Here is a 7,088-nt window from a genome sequence, read left to right on the forward strand (position 1 = left end):
AGCTGTAATTATTATGGATTGAAATGTCGCAAAAATCATTATTATCCAATTATTATGTTTTTGTTACCATGTAAAGACATGCAGAATTTTGTACGATACTATATCTAATTATCAAAGCTAACTTAATGTATCTTTTCCTATCTATGTGTGGATGAGCGTCTATGGGAACATGTTCTTAGTCTACCCCCACAGAAGCTATTCCCCCAAATATGTTAATATAGTTGCATTTTTATATACAAATTTTATTAGGAAATGAGAATTACAATAAACTACAAAAGATTTTACCTTATCCTTTAAACTAGCAGTCGTCAAACTAAAGGACAATTAAGTAAGCAGTGGATTTTTATCATGTCTCGGTATTATTACTAGACAACAGTATCATTACTAGAGACACTGTTGTGAAAGCCATACCACAAGAGTTTCTAGCTCTCAACCTTAAATGAAGAATAATTGATAAAAAATGTTGGGGTGTTCAGTAGTAAGTTGGTTAGAGGAATGCAAAAGAAGTGACACTTAGCAAACAAATTGATTTCATTTAACATAATTTAAAAGAAGTCAGTGGGAAAATACCCCATTGAAAACCAATAATAATAAGGTACTAAACAACTCTGTGGAAACCCTGGTGGAGTAGTGGTTAAGTGCTACGGCTGCTAACCAAAAGGTCGGCGGTTCAAATCCACCAGGCACTCCTTGGAAACTCTACGGGCAGTTCCGCTCTGTCCTATAGGGTCGCTATGAGTCGGAATCGACTCGACGGCAGTGGGTAAACGACTCTGCCATCAATGAACAGGTCACAGCCAATAACACCGTGATGAAACTGAGGCTGAATCTTGAGCACTGAGTAAGAATAGACCAGGCAGCTATCAGACAAGTCACTGTTTCAAGAAGAGCTTCAATCAGTAATTGGCATCTACTGAGTGCACGCCTCAGGAGGGAGCTGTGTGTGCGGAGTCCCATAAATTGTAATAGTCGAAGGAATGTACTTTGTAGGTATTTACTGTGAGATATTACTAAGAAAAAAACAAAACAAAACTGCATGTATAAAATATTAGAAAAAAGCGTATATTATAAATTGTCTGTATCCCTCTTCTTGGAAAAGATATAGTATTTACAGATTTTATTATATATTTAATAAAACTCCCCTCTGATAAATTGTTGTATATTATATACCAGTTTACTCACTGGGCAGTGCAATGGAGTTATTTTTTCACACCTCTGGATAAGAATTTAAGCTAAGAATGCTAAAGTATCACCATGAAGATTTTTCTTTCTTTTCCTCCTATTTATTCACCAAAATATTTTACACAAAGTCCAGTGATTACTAGAAGAGTATTATTAACCCATTTTGTGAATAAGAAAAGTCATGTTTCTTAATACCAGTGTGAAAAGGTGATCTAACTTGCCAGTTATTACCTTCAATTGAGCTGGAATAAATACGACTAAATACAGTTGTAATTTTACCATCAAGCCTTATGTACAATTGACTCTCTCCTTTTATCTCAGACATATAACATTAAAAAAATAAATTGAATTGGTAGAAAGGAGCATTTTTAAGTGTTACTTAGTGTTAAAGTTTATTCATGACATCCTTAATGAGTGCCTTCTATTAGAATCATCCACTTTAGCCTTGGTCCATTTTCCTTTATTGAGTGAGAGAGAGAGAGGATATTGTCATTTAAATATGATATCTAGGATCTGTTTTTAAGTGATTAACCAAAGCAAGAAGAAGATGAGTGAATTTGGAAACTTTGTTTTCATTATAGTTAAAATCTAAGAGGAATAATAGTAATAATAACAGCTAATATTTATTAAGGACTTACTATTTTCATAGACTTTTTTATACCATTCTTTTACTACAACTTGTTCCTCTTCCTGTATACATTTAAAAAATGTAAAAATATTATCAGTATTAAGAAGTGGTAATATAAGCCTGATCTTATCATTTGGTCTATGGTCTGAGCAAAAAATAAAAAAGGGTGCTTCTGTGTGTGTGTGTGTTTCAAGATAGGGACATTTAGATTTCAATGGTAAGGTATAAACTCTAATCTTATATATAAAAGTGTCAGAGTCTTCTAAAATTTGAATATGTATTTATAATATTTGTTATACTGATAACATGTAAGTCAGTTTACAGCAATTTATTATATTAAAGCTAATCAAGAAATATAGCCATCTGAACAATGGAAATAGCTTATTCTTAATAGGACCAACCATTCAGGTTTTGATTATATGTCCTTTTATCCTGGTAACCAATACTAATATTAAAAAATACCTTGATTGGCAGCGATACAAACTGTGATCTGGACAGATGTTATCACAGTTCATAGACAAATTAAACAAGTATTTTGCTGGTGTGCAAAGCATTTCAGCTTCTACATATATTTTTCATACAAGTACTTTCATTTTAGATTGTTGTGAAATTTTATTTATACTCATAAAAGAGTACAATTTGTGAGCTATCATTTGTGCAGTTATGTTAAGTGTGCCTAACATCTTTCAAAATATATATTGAAAGTTAAGCCTTTTTCACACCTTTTTTTGAAAAAATAACAAATTTTTTCCAAAAGAAAATTGGAAATAAAACAAATGCAGCTGATTCATAGAAATATACCACCAAAAACCCAGTGCCACAATGTTTAAAATAACCTCAAGGCATCCTAGTTAAAGCATTTTTAGAATAATTGTTTCTTTTATTTGTATTGTATCCAGAAGGTTTCATTGTCAGTGCACAAACTAAATCTTAAAATGATAGTAAAGCTATTACTGGTGTCAGTTTGCAGATAAAATTGAAGGTGACCCAACACACTAAATCAATTCAGTGAATTTAACATCTATCCTAAATATGTTTAGGTGCTATAAAGAGCCCTGATGGCAAAGGGGTTGAAGCACCGGGCTGATAACCAAAAAGTCAGCAGTTCAAACTCACCAACTGCTCCATGGGAAAAAAGATGTGGCAGTCAGCTTTCCATGAAGATTACAACCTTGAAAACCCTATGGCGCAGTTCCACTCTGTCCTATAGTGTCACTATGAGTCGGAATCGACAGCAGTGGGTTTGATTTGGTTTGGGTACATAACTAAGGCAGAGCAAGGGCATCTCAATCCAAAGGTGTTGTCAGGAATTGTATTGATGTTATAAGGCTATGCAATCAGTGATTCTAAACAAAACAAAAAGCACATTTACTACTTTAAACAAAATCAGTATCGAAATGACTCATTTCTTTCCATTTTTAATCTATTTTCAGGAATTACCCCTTATGAGTAGCAACATATAAAAAATCTTACTCAAGCTACTCATCTAAATATTGGCACATTAATTAGTTAGAAAATAAGTTACAGGATAGGAAGTAGATGCAATTCGATTATTCAAATTATTTCTAAATTATACGGCATCACGTGAAGCTTTCATTTTTACAACTTTTTTTTTAATAGAGTGTATTGTCCTAAGTTACAGTTTGGCAAAACCAGTCTTTAACTAATGAGTGTACACTATGAAAGTGCTTATCGTTTAGATAAGAAATTCAAAAGGAATTTATTCTAGTGAAATGAGAATTGCCTCTACGATGTTAGTTATAGCCATCTTATCATCATATTTGTGAAGAATAGATTCTGTGCTGCTGAACTTCACCAGAAATTAATCTTTCCATTTTCCTTAATATGCTTTCAGTATACAAAGCTGGACTCGAAATCTATAACTTTCTTGAAAATACTGCTATCTTAGGTATTCATGATTAATTTTATTTTTTGTTGCTACTTCTAATGCTGCCTCAATCCTTACCCCCATTTCTGAAAGAGATTTCGAAAGCATGGTAATAGCACCATGGTTTTTGTATATAGTAGAGCATATTGGTTACAAACATTAATGCTAGAACCAAATCACCTTGGTTCAAAATTCACTGCTTTCCGTTGAAGAAGTTACATTCTTTCTGTCTCACTTTCCTCAACAGTAAAGATCTCATCTGTAAAGATCTAAATTTTACTTAATAAATCAAAAGTGGCTTGAAAAATTGACTTAACTTTAGCAATTGGCTTAACTGTATTTGCGTATCTACCTAAGCTTGGTAAAGAAGTTAAAAAAAAAAAAAAGGAAACAAGGCGTTAGATTCGAAGAGAAATTCTCTTCTTATCTTTTGAAATATGACTGAAATGAACATATTCTCTTTTATTGAATATAGCTGTACTACATTCAATAAATACAGTCACCCTGATTTCTTCATGGATCAACTATTATAGAAGGATAGCAAAAAGATATTCATTGTTGCAGCATAAAAAAACTACATAAAAAATAATTAAAAAAATTTATCCAGATAAATAAAAAACAGAAGGTAATAGAGCAGAAAGAAATTAATACCAGTTGTCTTGAAGTCACAGTATGTATGTAGCCAGTCCCTGGGTTACTAAAGTCCGACTTACAGACAACTTCTTCTTAAAGCCATAAAGCCTATTATGTTAAAGATGTGAGTTAAATACAATGGTTCCTACTAATGAACGCATACAGTACTTTGTGATGCTCATGAAAACATTGTGAGGTCTGGAAGTGTTTCTTAAGTGTTTTAGATGCATAAAAAGGTAAAATATATACTAAGACAAACATTTGACTAACTGGCACAAAATAAGAACCATATGCATGTGTTCCTCTGACTTACCTACAAATTCGACTTAAAAGACAGACTAAGGCATGGATCTTGTTCGTAACTCAGAGACTGCCTTTGTGTGTGTGTGTATAAATACATATATTTTTATATATATTCCTGGGGGATGGAGATATATATATATATATATATATTCCTGGGGGATATATATATGTATATATATATATATATATAAAATATATCCCTGGGGGAGCCCTGGTAGTGCAGTGGTTAAACACTTAGTGTCTAACTGAAAGATCGAGGGTTTGAACCCACCAACCATTCCACGGGAGAAAGATGTGGTAGTCTGCTTCCGTAAATAAAGATTTACAGCCTTAGAAAACCTATGGGGCAGTTCTACTGTCCTATCAGGTTGCTCTGAATGAGAATCTACTCGATGACGATGGGTTTTTATAAGTCCCTGCTGCGACTCCATGGCACCTAATAATAACACCTGCCAATTCTTTAAATAATACTAATAATGAAAGACTGGAAATCAGTAAGTATATATATTTTTATTTTGTCATAGCCCCACATGACTCTGATCATCTCTATTTTCCATATTTCCCACTTTAAAAAGAAAAGAATAAAATGTTACTTTTTCTATTTCTTATTTCATTTCCAAAGAGAGGGTAATGTGAATCTAGGAGATGGTGAGAGTATTGTGCAATGAATTAGTTTGACCATACCTATTTTTGTTGTAGAGTAAACAGTCATTAATTTAAAACTTGTAAATTGGAAATCTGGAGTCCACTGCAGGAGAGCTTGTAGAAACACATTATCTCAGAATGTGATTACTTCCGTAATTCTTTGGTATAGAGAATTATTGTCAAAACAGTGAACTCTTTCTGATGAGATGTATTGACTTAGACTTCAGTAAAAAGTAGAAAATGAAAACATGAGAAGAACGTGTCTTTTAGAGAATATGATTTGAAAGACAGATGAAAGCAATTTATAGACTTTTGTATTTAAGATAGTAAAGAACAGGGAAAATAAATGTATAATACGTTTGTTATTTGAAATACTTGAACTTTTACATTTTAATTTAAAGAGGATGTCATATCGTATTCTTTATTTAGATCAATTCAACTATTTGTATTTGTCAGAAGAAAAGAGCTCTCCTATTTCAGAGTTTATATTTCAAATAGAAAAAAAAATGAAAATTGAGTCATACCTTAAGAAAATAAAGATTTCTTTCTAAATTGAAAGAATAAATCAAAATATACAAATATACATATTAAGGATAAAATATATTTTTCTGGTAAAAAAACAGGCTCTTGGATGGTAACTCGATGTATTTTTAAGCGTTGAGCCCATGGTTAATATTATTAGTGCTTTGATTATGTTTAGCAATTTGTAAGTTTTAGGACTCTTTCAAAGTTTCAAAACTTTCACTTTTTTTCTAGAAATAATCCTGGGATAAAAACTTACATATGCTCACAATAAATGGTCTTTCCGTGTAATATGTTAATTGCAGCATACTTTTGAGTCAAAGCTTGCACCCTTAAATTAATCTCAGTGTGTTACAATTATTTTATCAATATGTGTGTGCTAATATTTTATATATCAAAGCATACATGTAGATACATGTTGTTGCATATGTGATCATGTATTTATCAACATCATGTATGTTTGATTGTGTCTGTTAATATTATACTTGAGGTATTTTACTCCTCAGATTCAGAATAGCATCATTTTACATGGTGTCGTAATTACCTAGTGCTGCTGTAAGAGAAGTAACCACGAGTGGATGGCTTTAACAAACAGAGGTTTATTCTCTCGCAGGTTAGGAGGCTAGAAGTTCAAATTCAGGGCGCTAACTCCAGGAGAATGCTTTCTTTCTCTCTTGGCTCGGGGGGAAGGTCCTTCTCATCAATCTTCTCCCGAGTCTAGGAGTTTCTCATTGTAGGGGCCCTGGGTCCAAAGGATGCACTCCACTTCTGGCTCTTCTTTCTTGGTGGTAGGAAATCCCTCTCCTCTCTGTTCACTTGTCTCTTTTATATCTCAAAAGAGCTACAACCTAATCCTATAGATTGTGTCCTGCCTCATTAACATCATCAAGTTTAGGATTTACAACTCGGGATAATTTCATCAGATCACAAAATGTTGGACAACTGCACAATACTGGATATCATGGCCTAGCCAAGTTAACACACATTTTTGGGAGGTACAATTCAATTCATAACACATGGCCAAAATAATTGTAGGACAATAAATTAACTCTTAAAATACAGCAAAAATACTAATTTACTAACTTAAACCATATTACTGGAAGCTGCTTCAGAAGGCATGTATAATTTTCTGCATTATATTAGTCTTACTGTTTGCAAACTGTATCTTTTTTTTTAAACGTTACTATATATTTTTTTTTTTTATAAAAAGAAGGTATTTCTAATAGTACAAAAAAAAAATAGTACAGTATCCTTTAATTCAATGTAATGGCTTTCATGTAGTTGGTC

This window comes from Loxodonta africana, chromosome 7 (genome assembly GCF_030014295.1).
Source record: "Loxodonta africana isolate mLoxAfr1 chromosome 7, mLoxAfr1.hap2, whole genome shotgun sequence".
NCBI classification, from domain to species: Eukaryota; Metazoa; Chordata; class Mammalia; order Proboscidea; family Elephantidae; genus Loxodonta; species Loxodonta africana.